The sequence below is a fragment of the Herpailurus yagouaroundi genome, unplaced genomic scaffold (assembly GCF_014898765.1).
Source record: "Herpailurus yagouaroundi ecotype Mexico unplaced genomic scaffold, PumYag 566, whole genome shotgun sequence".
NCBI classification, from domain to species: Eukaryota; Metazoa; Chordata; class Mammalia; order Carnivora; family Felidae; genus Herpailurus; species Herpailurus yagouaroundi.
In genome coordinates, this window is record NW_024412783.1 from 1078836 (window position 1) to 1094598 (window position 15763).

The window sequence follows — 15763 nt, forward strand, 5'->3', positions numbered from 1 at the left end:
CAAAATAAGTCAATCAGAGAAAGTCAAATACCATATGATTTCACTCATATGTGGGATTTAAGAAACAAACCAGATGAACGTATTGGAGAAGGGGTATAAAAAGAGAGAAGGAAACAAACCATAAGAGATTGTTAGAGAACAAACAGGGTTGATGGATGGAAGTGGGTGGGGTACGAGCTAGATGGGTGATGGGTGTTAACAGGTCCTTTGTTACCATGAGCACTGCATGTTACATGTAAGTGATGAAGTCTAGTCCTGAAACCAATATTGTACTGTATGTTAACTAAGTGAACTTAAAATCAAAGTTTGAAAAGAAAAAGAAAAGGCCCTATAATTTGAAATAAATGACAGTATAATCTATACATTTACAGATATTTATTATTGCTAATATAAATATTAATTTATGGTGCATATAGGCAACATAAAAGACAGTAAAAGGTAATAGTAATGAAGTGGGGAGAAAATACAAAACCAAGTTATTAGGGATTCAGTTCTCCTTTTTCCAACACAAATAAAACACAAGTTCTCTGTCTGCTTTATGAAATTAGGTGTCAACATCTCATTATAAATGAAACACCCAAAGGGCTCCTTCTCCCGATTGTACATCACTGTATGTGGTACTTTCTGAAGCACTTGGAATGGACACTCTTATGGCATTTCTCACTGTAGTGGCAGAGAGCACACTAGATCTTGTCCTGGTTGATGACCCAGTGTCCAATCATGCCAAAGTGGCTCTCAGTTTCCAGCTTCCTGTTTCATTTCCCTTGTCACATTGCTGTTTAGATACACACAGGCCACATATCTCTGGAAGGCCAGGAGGTCTGCTTGGGAATCATGGCTGCAGATCTTGTGTAACTGCCATGCATTGCAGAGGTCAGTGCCAATGAGGCTTGAGTACCACTTTGTGCCTCGGATCTTCACTTTGTACTTGGCAATATTCTGGTCCACCTGCTGACACTACCCACCTTTTCCTGGTACAGCTTTACCAGGGATGATTGGCGGACCTGGTTCTGTGCTTTGATTATTCCTGAATGATAATTGGTCATACCCACTGTTTCTATACCCACAGCATTGGAGCAGATGTTGACCACACTGCTATCATGCTAGCAGCAAACAATGATCTCCTCACTCTCATCAACTTTATACTCAAATGAACTCGCTCTTCATTTTTAAAATCCTTTGTGATCTTTGAGGGGACTTTGCTCAGTCCTGTATTCATGAAGTTTCTGCGGCCTTCACCTCCTTTATCCTCAAAATGGACATGAGTTTGACACTTATAAAAACCTTGTCAAAAAATATGTGTTGTGGCAGACAGCCATGCTCCTGAAGAACATCCACAAAATTTACCACCATACTGCCTCCTCAGCCCAAGCCCCTGTCTGACTTGGTGAACAGCATGCCCTGTGAGGGCACAAACCACACAAGATAGCCCCTGCTGGTTATTCCACACCAGATCTTGTAGCCCAGCTCCATGGGTTTCTCAATAGGCAGCTGCTTGGATCCCTGGTGCCCAAAGTATTCACACATGGACTCACCAAAGCTGTAGAACTCTTCTAGGGGTGCATGTTTCTGGAAATTGCAATTAATCCAGACAATGAGAGCCCTGACTTTGACAAACCTATCACTATCGTCCAGCTTATTGTTAACTGCAAAATGCATGTATGCGTGAGAAGACCAGTTCAAATCTGTCCCTTCTAATTGCATCAGGCACAAGATGGGCATGTGAATTGGGAGATGTTTCTCAAAATATCCTCCTCCTTGGATAGGCTACATAGGTCTGACCTCTGGGGAAGTGAGTTATTTCTCATGCTTTGTGTGGGCCAGGAAGAGAGCCCAACTTTCAAGGATAAGAAACCTGAAGTCCTTCCCATGGACAGATTGAGGTTATTAGGGGACAGTAACCATCTTCACATGTCCCCCAGTCTCTCCTGGTTTGTAACAGTAGACCCAGGCTTAACATCCTGGGTTTCCACAAGTCTCACTACCTCAGCTGCTGCTTGCCCCCTGCCTCCAAATGCCTTCTACATGTGGCAGTTCATACCCTTAGAGTGGGAATGCTTCCAGAAACTGAGAAACCCTATTAGCAACCATCTTGTGCATTAAGAGATGAGGAGAGTAAATCACATTTGTTGATCACATGTAGATCCTGGAGCTAAAAGCCACTTCAGTACCACATGCACTGCTTTGTCCACCTCACCTTTTCCTGAGTGTCACTTGTCTCCTCTCCTTCCTTTGCTTAGTGAGGCCAGCAAGATTAAGGGCTTAAAATGTGATAGGCTTGGCCTTTCAAAAAGAGAGGAGTAATTACTTGCATAAAGCCTTTCATCAAACAGCACTTAACTTGAAGTTGAAACTAAGATGAACTGGGAACGTGGGGTCGTCTTTATGTGCAGAGACAAAGAATCTGTAATAAGAGATAAGTCAATTAAAAAAAAAGTTTCTTAATTAACAATGCAATAGGACTTTGTCCACCATTTAAGAGAAAAAAAAAAAATCTCTAGCTTAAGCTTCACCAGCAACCAGAGGGTAATAATTTGCATACACACAGGAGATAGTATCTAGTTGATTGGCTAATTAGAGGGGAAGAAAGAACAAAATACCCACCTTACACCTCACAACAAAACACATTCTAAGTCACAGTTTCCACCATCATAACTTCTGGCATGTGCGCCTGGATGAGTCTTTGTTATGGGGGGCTGTCTTGTGTACTATGGGATGTTTAGTACCTCCCAGGCCTCTATATACTAGATACCAACAGGATACCAAATATCTTACTTGTGAAAACCACAAAAGTTTTAGACATGGCAAACATCAATGGGGTACAGAATTATTCTTGGCTGACAACTGCTATTCTAGATCAGCATTACTAACAAAAATTATTGTAATGATGGAAATGTTTTGTATCAACCCTTTCTAATATGTTAGCCATGAGGCATATATGGTTGTTAAAGTTTTGATATATGACTAGTGTGATTGAGAACTTGAATTTTTAATTTTATGTAATTTTAATTGAAATAGCCACATGTGGTTGCCTTTTGAACACAGTATTGGAAAGAAACCTTAGGTATATAAAGTACTCATTATAAAGCCACATTGTCCTTAACAACCAATGAATCCAAGAATAAATTAAAGGGGAAATAAAAAAGTATCTTGAGACAAATAATATAGGAAAAACAACATACTAAAACAGTTGGGATACGGCAAAAGCAGTTCTCAGAGAGAAGTTTATTGTTATAAACACATACATAATGAAAATAAGAAGATCCCAAATTAAAAAAAAAAAAAAGATAACTTCATACCTCAAGGAACAATAAAAAAATAACCTAGGCCCAAAGTTAGCATAAGAAAAGAAATAAAAGATTGGAGCAAAAAATAAATAAAATGGAGAAAAGGAAAACAATAGAAGAGATTAAGAAAACTAAGAATTAGCTTTTTGAAAAGATGAACAAAATGGACAAACTTCTAGCTTCACTGTTATGGGAACTGGTCTGGATCACCCAAAGAACCAAGTGGCACTCAGAGATCTTGGAAAGCAGGAGATTTATTTTACATGATCGGGCTCTAAGGAAATCAATCTCCAGAGGTCTGAGCCCTGAGCATAAGCAGAAGTGTTGCATCCACACGACTCCTGAAACAGAATGCTATGGGCACCAGTGACAGTCACAACAAAGTTTATTACAATGAGAGGCAAGGCCGACCGATCAGGACCAACACTCTTGATAAGAGTGCGGCCTCGAACAGCCGGGGTACAGAGTTTTTATAACCGATCACATTGTTTTATCATCACCTGGGAACAGAACAAAGAAACAGGTTCCAGATGAGTTAGAAACAGTTGCCTAATGAGGTGTTTATTTTAGACTTTCTGCCTCTAAGTTGCAACCAGTGGATCTCCTTGACCCTGCCTCTGATGCTCTTTTCTTTGAACTTTTATTTCCCTAATTGGTGAAGCCTAATTTACAAGGGTATGAGGCATAGTTTACCAGAGCAAAGCAAGGCTGTTATCTCCCAACCTTCAGTGTCAAAACAAAGCTGTTATTTTTCAAGCTAAGCATTAGCCCTACACTACAATTTAACCCTTACAGAAGGAACAATTTTTAGTCTGTTTCTTCTGCATTCTGCATTAGCAATAATTTGGCACGTGCAACAAGAGGGGTAGGATAGAACTTGGAAAGGAGTCTTTTTTTGGACTCTAGAATTTTTGCTATCAGTCCTGTTGGCCATCTTATAACAGATTTTTCCCTATCTACACTTTAAAAAAAAAGAAAGAGAACCCAAATCAACAAAATTATTAATGAAAGAGGAGAAATTCTAAATGATACTGACGAGGTTTGGGGATGATGGTGGGGTTCCTGGAATTCAGAGCTGATGGCCAAGAAAGAATTCTTAATGATGTCTTTGGTGCAAAAAGATGATTTTATTAAAGCGTGGGGACAGGACTCATGGGCAAGGAGAGCTTTCCTGGAATCTGTGAAGAGACTGGTTATATATATGGAAGTTGGGGGAAGTAAAGTCAAAGGGAAGTTTCCAAAGAGATTTTCACATTATAAAGAAGACTCAGAGATTACTGCAGGCCTAGCTATTGTCAAGCTAGGTTGTTTTTCCCTCTAGCAAAGCATTAACATTAAGACATTAGGGAGTTCCTGGGGACACTTTTTACTCTGCCTGACTCAGGTATTTGCCAATGGCCTGCAGGTTATAAGGAAATTTAATTCTATCTATTTCCTTCTGCCTTTGTTTCCCACATCATTATGGAGGGGAGGCTGATATTGGGGCTCCAGAAAATTTGTGGGATCCAAGGAATTTAACAAAAATCCCCTACCCTTGGACAAGCAGAGCAAGACTAACTCCATTTTGTGCTACACCCACCATCTCATGTACTCACCCACTTATTGCTTAAGACACTCCCCCACCCTAGTCAAGCCGCTGAGCACACCCTTACTGGAAACCAGCTCATATAGGAGTGCGGAACCCCTAACCGCCAAAGAATGCAAACCCTGCTTTTGCCCACCAAACTTGCACATCAATACATCAATTCTGACCAGAGTGATAAGCTAGTTCAAACAGTTACTATAGGGTAACTTGTAATTCAATTGGCCACCTGCGTGTGGACTGACATGACTATGCAACTTTCTGTGTGTGTTACAATCTCAATGGCCACTGGCCCCTATAAAACTGCTATGCCTCTTAACCTAGGGGTCCAAGTCCCAGCTCTGCTGTGTCAGGTATACTTGGGCCCAAGCTGGAGCTTGCAAATAAACCCTCAAGCGTTTGCATCAGTATCCCCTCCTTGATGGTCTCTCAGATTCAAAATTGGTGCATTACAAATTAATTCTATAGGTTTCTGAATATTAGGCTATTGATAAGATTGCTGTTTTCTTGTAATTTACTGAGATATTTGTAAACTGATGGAGACTCTTGTCTTGCATGACTGTGATCACTATCAGTTAGCCATTTATTTCCCCCTTTCCTTTGTTCTTTGGCGGACAAAAGTGCCTGAGGAATAGTAGACATATCCCACCTGGGGATAGGGGGTGTTTTCAGCCTGTCAGTTTGCCTTGTGCTCCCTCATTAGGTGATTCCCCCAACAATTGTATATGAAACCCATTTTCTCACTGTAGACCTATTGATAGAAAAAGACTATATTATTTTATTAAATTATTCACTTGAAGCTGTGTCAATTCATACATCTCTAAATGAATATGCAAAGCATATCCTCCCTAAACCTGAACTGACAGTTCCTAGAAACACATCCAATATAAACCCAGGAGACATGGTTTAAAGGATTGGAAGTCTAATGCAGCAGGTGATTTAACTTCAAACTGGAAGGGCCCCTACTGGTCATATTATGTGATCGCACTGTAGTAAGATTAGATAAAATTAGATAGAAAGATCATGGACTCCTGTATCAAGAATTAAACCTGTACCTTCCTCACAGGAAACTATTATGCCAGCTAATATGACATCTTATTCTTGTGAACCAGTGGAAGAACTCAAATTTCTCTTCAAATGACAAGAAAGGACTGGAAAAAAATTATCAAAGTTCCTTTATTTAGGCTTCTCTTTCTTATAATATGAACTTTTTTTTTTTTTTGGTCTTTTCTAGTGTCTCCCTGCCTAGTGCCAAGACTCCTTCAAGGGCATAAATTTTTAGATGACAAATGATCCTATCGAGATCCAATCGAGAAAATGTAGGCAAGTGTCACAGTATACCAGAGCTACAGAAATTCAAAAGTTCTACAAACAGAAAACAGGGAGAGAAAAAACATTTACAAACTCCTGAGAAAAAATTAGGAACAAGCAGCTTATGATAATTGAGACAATTAAAGTACACACTCAAGTCCAGAGAATATATCACCAGAAAATGTTGGTGAGGTCCCAAATTTCTAGATGGGCTGACATATAAAGTATTCCCCTGAAAACAAAACAAAACAAAACAAAACAGTCCATAGAGACTGAGAGAGGAGGCTGTTTTTTCAAGTGGCCAAGTCTCAACAACAGATTACAAGCATACAAAGAAACCAGAAAACATGGCTCAATGAAAGAAACAAAATAAAACTACAGAAATAGATCATAAAGGAAGGGAGATTACTGAATTTCTTGGTGAAGAATTCAAAATAATTTGTTAAAGGTATTCAATGAGAGAACATATAGAAAAAAAAAACTATACAATACCAGAAAGTACATGAACAAAATGAGAATGCAGAAAAAAGGTAGAAATCATTTTAAAAAAACAACAACAAAAAGAATTCAGAGCTGAAAATACAATAACTGAGCCAGAATTACACTGATACTAGATTCAGACAAAGATACAAGAAGAAAACTAAAGACGATTATCTTTGATGAATACTGATACTCCAGAAAGAGTTATTAGCAAAGTAAATTCTATACTACATTAGAAGGATTATACACTACAACAAAGTGGGATTCATTTCTGGAATGAAAGAATAGTTCAACATGAGAAAAAAATCAACAAATGTAATATACCATGTGGACAGAATGAAAGACAAAACCTATATGTTCATATCATATAATGCAGAAACAAAAACAGTTAACAAGATTCAACACTTTTGTGATAAAAATTGTTAACAAACTGGGAATAAAGGGAAACAAGTTCAACTTAATAAACATCACATATGAAAAAAAATCACAGCTAATATCATATGAAATAGTGAAAGGGTGAAAGTTTTTCTTTTAAAAACAGGATCAAGATGAAATTGATTATTCTGGCCTTTCTATTAAACACAGTACTAGAAATCCTAGGTGGAGTAATTAGGCAAGAAAAATGAGTAAAAATCACCCAAATTAGAAAGGAAGAAATAGTGTTTGCACATAATATGATCTCATGAAGAAATCCTAAAGATCAAACAAAACTTGGAAGTAATAAACAAATTCAGCAAAGTTCCAGAAATCAAAATCAGCACACCAGAAGTCAGTTGCATTTCTCTACATTAATAATGAACAATTTTAAGTGAAAATTTAGAGCACAACTCCATTTACCACAGCATTTAAAAGAATAAAATATTTAGGAAGAATCCTAACCAAACAGATGAAAGAATAGTACACTGAAAATGACAAACACAAACCAAAGCAATTTTGTTCTAATCACGAAGAAATACAAAGACATCTTATGTTCATAGGTTGGTAGACTTAATACAGCTAAAATGTGATTACTACCCAAAGCAATCTATATGTTCAGTGCAATCTCTATCAAAATCCCAATAGTACTTTTTTTGGTTGCATAAATAGAAAAATCTATCCTATAATTATTTGGAATCACGGGACCCCAAAGAGCCAAAATAATTTTGGAAAGGAAGAACCAAGTTGGAGGATCCACACTGCCTCATTTCATTACATATTGCAAAGCTAAAGAAATCGAAACAGCTTGGCACTGGTATAAAGACAGATATATACACCAATAAAGTATAACAAAGCCAGAAATAAATCCTTATGTTTAGGTCAGGTAATCTTCAAAAAAATACAAAGACTACTCAGTACACAAAAGACAGTCTCTTTAACTAATGGTGTTGAAGAAACTGGATTTTTACATGCAAAACAATAAAGGTGGAATCTTACCTTACATCATATACAAAGATTAACTCAAAATGTCTCAAAGACCTAAATATGAGTTAAAATTATAAAAATTTTCAAAGAAAACAGAGAAAAGATTCACATTGGATCTGGCAATGATGTCTTGATTATGACACCAAAGCACTAGCAGCAAAAGCAAATGTAGACAAATGAGGACACATAAAACTTAGAAGTGCATCTAAGGATACAATTAAGAGAGTGAAGAGACAACTAATGGAATGGGGAAAATATTTGCAAAACATATATTTGATAACAAGTTAATATCTAGAATATACAAAAACTTGGGGCACCCAGGTGGCTCAGTTGGTTGAGCATCCAACCTCGGCTCAGGTCATCATCTCCTAGTTTGTGGGTTTGAACCCCAAGGTGGGCTTTGTGCTGACAGCTCAGAACCTGAAGCCTGCTTCAGATTCTGTGGCTCCATCTCTCTCTACCCCTAACCTGCTCACCATCTGTGTCTGTCTCTTTCAAAAATTAATAAACATTTTTTTTAAATTACAATATACTAAAACCTCTGCAAATCAACTGCCAACAACAGTCAGATTTAAAAAGTGGACAAAGAATCTGTGTAGATACATTTATCTAGAGAAGATACAAAATGACCAGTAAGTATATTAAATGATGCTTAAAATTATTAATCATTAGAAAAATGCAGACCACTACTATAAAGAGATATCACCTCACAGCCACTGAGATGATCACTATTAAAAAGACAATTAAAAAAATAGAAATGCTGGAAAAGATACGGAGAATTTAGAACTCTTGTGCCTTGTTCATAGGAATATAAAATGGTACAACAATAGGTAAACAGTATGGTGGATCTTGAAAAAATGAAATAAAATAGAACTTATATATGAAGCAATAATTCTGGGCATATAATAATAAAAATAATAATAATTAAAAGCAGTGTCTCCAAGAGACACCCCAAGTTCCTAACAGCACTATTCATCATAGCCAAAAGGTGGGAGCAACTCAAATGCCCGTCAAAGATGAATGGAGGAGCAGTTAAAAAGGTAGAGGAACAGCGTGACCCTAGGATTGTCTTGCCCCTTAAATACAGCTAGATAAATATCAAATCATTCTGAACACACAAGAAATCTGAGGACTAAAAGAACAAAGCTGCATATCTACAAGCAGAAAAATGACCACCTGTTAGAATGTAGAGGATAAGCTTAGGAATCCCACAGGCTTTCACCAATGGGTTAACAAGTCATAAAGAAATATAGGGGTGCCTGAGTGGCTCAGTCGGTTAAGCGTCCGACTTTGGCTCAGGTCATGATCTCATGGTTTGTGAGTTTGAGCCCCATGTCCAGCTCTGTGCCAACAGCTCAGAGCCTGGAGCCCGCTTCTGATTCTGTGTCTCCCTCTGTCTGCCCCTCCACTGCTTGCACTCTCTCGCATTGTCTCAAAAATAAACAGTATTTTTTTTTTTAAAGAAAATAAATACAAAGCCAGAAAATGCTCACACCCGAGTTTTGGTAAACCAGATTGGCATGCCAAGAATAGGGGGGTTCAAAGGCACCCCTAAAATAGGGAGGCACAAAAGTGACAGAAATAGGGAGGTGTAAAGGCACCCCAAAATAGAGAGGGGGTGTAGAGCCACCAGAATAGAGAGGGAGAGACAAAGACCTGAAATAGAAAAGGCACAAAGGTGCCCAATACATAGGAATATGAAATAAACAAGATTAGATATTCAGGGTGGAAACACCCCAGTTTAGTACTATAGCAGAAAAGCTGCTTTCACAGGAGAATAGGGCCAGGTTAAGTAAATTGGTGAATTTGACTATTGACTGCTGTGTTGTAGGCAAAGCAGCCCAGAATGGAGATGGTTAACAAAAGAAAAGGTGCCTTATTAACCATGAGATTATTCCCCCTATTTGTCTCATCCCCTAGCTAGCAAAGATAAATAGGCACGGTGCATCCTGTCTGCTGTTATCAACCATCTACCCATCTGCCCAGCACCCAGATTTTACTTTATATAGACCAAAACCCCAACCACTGTATATCTTAAAAAAAAAAAAAAAAAAAAAAAAAACCGTTTTCCCTCATGTCCCCAAGTTAATGTTCCTAGTTTCTTTGTCTGCTCATCACACTTGTAAGCTTTCTGATCTGAATAAATATGGAGCAAGGACACTTAGTTGGGCTCTTGTCTTTTCCCAGACTTTAGCCATCTCTTGCTTTAATCCTGTGTACACTTTTTTTGCTGGCCAAAAGAGAACTTTAGACTTAGAGTCTATGACAGTAGAAGGTAGGATCTGCTGAGAGTTGGCTTGGGAGAGAAAAGAGCTGTAGGCAGTGTGGAAGGGAAGAAGTCCTTATCATGGAGAGAAGAGTGGAAGAGTGAAAGAGAAAGAAAGTGAGAAAAAGTGGAAAAAGAGTGAACACACACACACACACACACACACACACAGGAGATTACATAAGGAAACTCTTTACCAAAACCATTGACTAGGAAAAGAAGAGTGGCTTAATATCACAAATCTTTATAAACAACAGAGCACAAAGTCTGAATGAAGTTTTAGAGTTCCAGACGACTCCTAGGGTCGCATCTGTCAGGCTTAGTGGTGCTCTGGTGGGGAAGAAGGGCAGAGATCTGGGAGTGGGCACTGTGGTCTGAGGATCCCCTGGGTCACACGGGGACAAAATTTCTCTTTTGTGGAGTGCATTTGGGAATGGTGGCATGACCTTTCCAGAGACAAAAGAATCTTTGGGCCCCACTGAGCTGCCCCATTCACCAGCATAGGAGTAAAGTCGCTGACTGAGAGAAGTGAGGCTTGGTGCTGACTTTCTGATGTGCTTTATCATAAATTCTGAGCCATTGTGTGGTCACGTGACCATTTTCTATGACAAGCCAGCACTTTTCCATACCACAGCAATATTCTCCCCCAGAGAATCATTACAGGTCCATGTTGCAGGAGTCTCTGAAGTTTGAAGATTTAAAACCCACCTGCATCTGTGATAAAACAATTTAGCGCTGTTCTGCCTGGCAGGCAGACACCTCAGAGACAACAGGGTGAAGATAAGGTTCTGACAAAAAACAAGAACACTGAGAGAGTGATCATTTGCTCTTCTCTGATGATTTTAGGAAGGTTGGCAGGTGTGAGCTCAAGATAAGATTGTGGGGAAGTACCATTTTTCCCCTCACCCATCAATACTGGTGGACTTCAGTGAGCAAAACCTTGCCAACAAGGGTACACCTGAGCAAATTAAACCAAGATCTGTCCCCTTGCACCATGAAGGTACATCTTCAGTAAGGCAAGTCAGTCTGAGAATCAGCACAGCAGGTCTTAACCCAGCACAAAACCTTTGCATGCACCAAGTCTACTTATCATAGAGAGCTGCAAAGCCTCAGTTCTCAGGGAAAAAGGATGTATATTTCTTTGTTTTTGTTTTTGTTTTCTACTTTTGGATACAGAAAAAAAAATTATCCATTTATCAGATTATTTATTTATTTATTTATTGTTTATATTTGTTACTTTTATTTATTGTTATATTTGGATCAAGCTTCTCTTTAAAAGCAGACAGACACATCTTATACCTAAAGAATTAGAAAAGGAACAGCAAATGAAGCCTAAAGCCTGCAGAAGAAGGAGAATAATAAAGATTAGAACAGAAATAAACATATAAAAAAAAAAAAAACACATAAGGCCCAGTAGAACAAATCAAGAAAACTAAGAACTGGTTCTTTGAATGATTTATAAAACTGATAACATCCTAGCCAGACTTATCAAAAAGAAAAAAAAAAAGGACCCAAATAAATAAAATCACAAATGAAAAGAGGGGAGATCACACCAACACCACAGAAATACAAACAAGTCTGAGACTATTATGAAAAGTTACATTCAAAAAACTGGGCAATCTGTAAAGAATGGAAAAAATTTCCTAGAAATATGCAAACTACTGAAAGTTAAAAGGCAAGAAAAGGAAATGTTTAATTAACCCATAAGCAGCAAAACAATGGAATCAGTATTCAAAAATCTCCAAAGAAACAGAATTCCATGGCCAGGTGGCTTCTTACGGGAATGTACCAGATATTTACAGACTTAATACCTATTCTTCTCATTGTTCCAAAACATAGAGGTGGAAGGAAAATTCCAATCTCCTTCTATGAAGCCAACATTATGTTGATTCCAAAACCAAACAAAGACCCAACTTAAAAGAAGTATTATAGGCCAGTATCCCTGATGAACACCGATGCAAAATTCTCAACAAGATACTAGCAAATTGAATTCAATGGTACATTAAAAGAATTATCCACAATGACCAAATGGTTTTTATTCCTGTGTGTTAGAGATGCTTCAATATTTGCAAATCAATCAATGTGATGCATCACATTAATAAAATAAATGATAAGAACCATTTGATGCTCTTGATAGAAGCAGAAAAACTATTTGACAAAATATATCATCCATTCGTGATAAAAACCCTCAACAAGGTATGTATGATGGAACATTCCCTAACATCGTAAAGGCCATATATGAAAGACCCACTGCTAATATCATCCTTAATGGCGAAAAAATAGAGATTTTCCTCTACAGTCAGGATCAAGGCAGGGATGAGCACTCTTACCACTGCTATTTAACATAATACTGGAATTCTTAGCCTCAGCAGTCAGACAACAAAAAGAAACAAAAGGCATACAAATTGGTAAGGAGGAAGTCAAAATTCACTATTCACGAAGGACATGATACCCTAGATAGAAAAAACAAAAGATTCAACAAAAAAATTGCTAGAACTGATACACAAATTCAGCCAAGGCATGGGATCCAAAATCAATATTAGAAATTTGTTTCATTTCAGGGTGCCTGGGTGACTCAGTTGGTTGGGTGTCTGACTTCAGCTCAGATCATGATCTAATGGTTCATGGATTTGAGCCCTGCATCAGGCTCTGTGCTGACAGCTCAGAGAGTGGAGCCTGCTTTGGATTCCGTGTCTTCCTCTTTCTCTGCCCCTCTCCCACTCATGCTTTCTCTGTCTCTGCCTCTGTCTCTGTCTCTCACTCTCTCAAAAATAAATAAACATTAAAAAATTTACAAAATTCATTTCTATACACTAATAATGAAGCAGCAGAAAAAGAAATTAAGGAATTGATCCCATTTATAATTGAACCAAAACCACACAATACCTAAGTATACTTAACCAAACAGGTGAAAGACCTGTATTCTTAAAACTATAAAACACTGCTGGAAAACAATTGAGGAAAACACAGAGAAATTGAAATGCATTCCATGCTCATGGAGCAGGAAAATGAATATTGTTAAAATTTCTACACTACCCAAAGCAATCTACACATTTCATTCAATCCCTATAAAAATATCAATAAAAATGGGGCACCTGGGTTAAGTGTATGATTTCGGCTCAGGTCATAATCTCATGATTTGTGGGTTTGAGCCCCGTGTCCAGCTCTATATTGGCAGCTCAGAGCATGAAGCCTGCTTCAGATTCTGTGTCTCTGTCTCTCTCTGACCCTCCCTTGCTCAAACTCTGTCTCTCTCTTTCTCCCTCTCTCTCAAAAATAAACCAAAACTATTTAAAACTAAAAAATAGATATATAACAACATTTTTAACAGAGATCGAACAATCCCAAAATTTGTAAGACCCAACATGGCCAAAGCACTCTTAAAAAAGGCAAAGTATAGCTGGAGGCGTCACAATTCTGGACTTTAAGCTATATTGCAAATCTCTAGTGATGTGGTCAGTATCGTACTGGCAGAAAAATAGAAACATAAGTCAACAGAACATAATATAAAACCTATAAATTGACCCCAAATATATGGCCAATTATTCTTCAGCTAAGTGGGAAAGAATATCCAATAGGAAAATGAATGTCTCTTCAACAAATGGTGTTGGGAAAACTGGACAGCTACATGTAAAAGAATGAATATGACCACTGTCTTACAACATTCATAAAAATAAATTCCCAATGGATTAAAGTCTTTATTGTGATATTTGAAACCATAAAAATCCTAGAAGAGTGTGCAGGTAGTAACTTATTTGACATTCGCAACAACAGCTTCTTTCTAAGACATGTCTCTTAAGGCATGGGAAACAAAATAACAAATAAACTATTGGTACTATATCTGAATAAAATCTTCTGCACAGGGGCGCCTGGGTGGCGCAGTCGGTTAAGCGTCCGACTTCAGCCAGGTCACGATCTCGCAGTCCGGGAGTTCGAGCCCCACGTCAGGCCCTGGGCTGATGGCTCAGAGCCTGGAGCCTGTTTCCGATTCTGTGTCTCCCTCTCTCTCTGCCCCTCCCCCGTTCATGCTCTGTCTCTCTCTGTCCTAAAAATAAATAAATGTTGGAAAAAAAAATTAAAAAAAAAATCTTCTGCACAGAGAAGGAAAGAAGTAAAAACAAACAAAACAAAAAACTATAGGGCAATCTATGGAATAGGAGAAGATATTTGAAAATGACATATATTATAAATGGTTAGTATTGAAAATATATAAAGAACTTGTGCAACCCAACATCCCCAAAATGAATAATCCAGTTAAATATTGGCAGAAGATATGAACTGATATTTTCCCCAAGAAGACATATAGATGACCAACATATATGTGAAAGATGCTCAATATCACTCATCATCAGGGTAATGCAAGCCAAAACTACAATGGGATATCACCTTACAGCTGTCATAATGGCTAAACTTAACAACACAGAAAATAACAGGTATTACCAAGGAGGTGGAGAAAGAATAACCCTCTTGTAATGTTGATAACAATGCAAATGGGTGCAACCACTTTGAAAAAAAGATTCCTCAAAAAGTAAAAAAATATATATATAACTATCCTATGACCCAGCAATTGCATCACCAGGTATTTACCCAAAAAGCAAAAATAGTAGTTCAAAGAGGTAGATGCATTCAAGTGTTAATAGAAGCATTATATACAATAACCAAATTATTAAAATAGCCAAAGTGTCCATCTATAGATGAGTTGATGAAAAATATGTGAGAAACACACATACACGCACGCACACACACACACACACACACACACACACAATAAGCCATCAAAAAAAAAAAAAAAGAAATCTTCCATTTGCAAAGACATGGGTGAAACTAGGGAGTATTATTCTAAGTGAAATAGAGTATGAAAAGTTCAACTTTTAATACTGTGGGCTCTATTTCTGGCTCTCAAGGAAGCTATACTTTCAAATTTCACCAAGGTCAGAATGACTTAACCAAACACCAAAGTACATGCTATATTTCTTTTTTTTTTAACTTTATTTATTTATTTATTTTGAGAGACACAGAGAACATGAGTGGGGGGAGAGCAGAAAGAGAGGGAGAGACAAAATCCTAAACAGGTTTCATGCCATCAATACAGAGCCAGATGTGGAGCTCAAACCCAAGAAACTGTGAGACCATGACATGAACCAAAATGATGAGTTCAACACTCTAACAAGTGAGCCACCCAGGTGCCCCACAGGCTGTATCTCTGCCCTGAGCACACATGATGTATATGCTTCATTAACAAATAACATAAAATAAACATTTCTAACTAAAAATAAGAGTAAAAATCTCCCTATGTTCCCATTCCTCTGAAGCTTGCAAACCTGTCATACTGAAAGCAAAAGACAAACTTTGTAACTTCTGGAATGTCTTCCATCATGGTAAATTCTAACTCTGATGTAAACAAAACAAAACAAAACAAAACAAAACAAAACATGT

At 37.8% G+C, this 15763-nt stretch overlaps 1 pseudogene; it reads right to left on the minus strand.

Moving 5' to 3' along the window:
* Nucleotides 1-605: 605 nt before the first annotated feature.
* The window catches only part of LOC121023589 (piggyBac transposable element-derived protein 2-like), a 44113-nt pseudogene continuing 28955 nt past the window's right edge, over nucleotides 606-15763 (minus strand).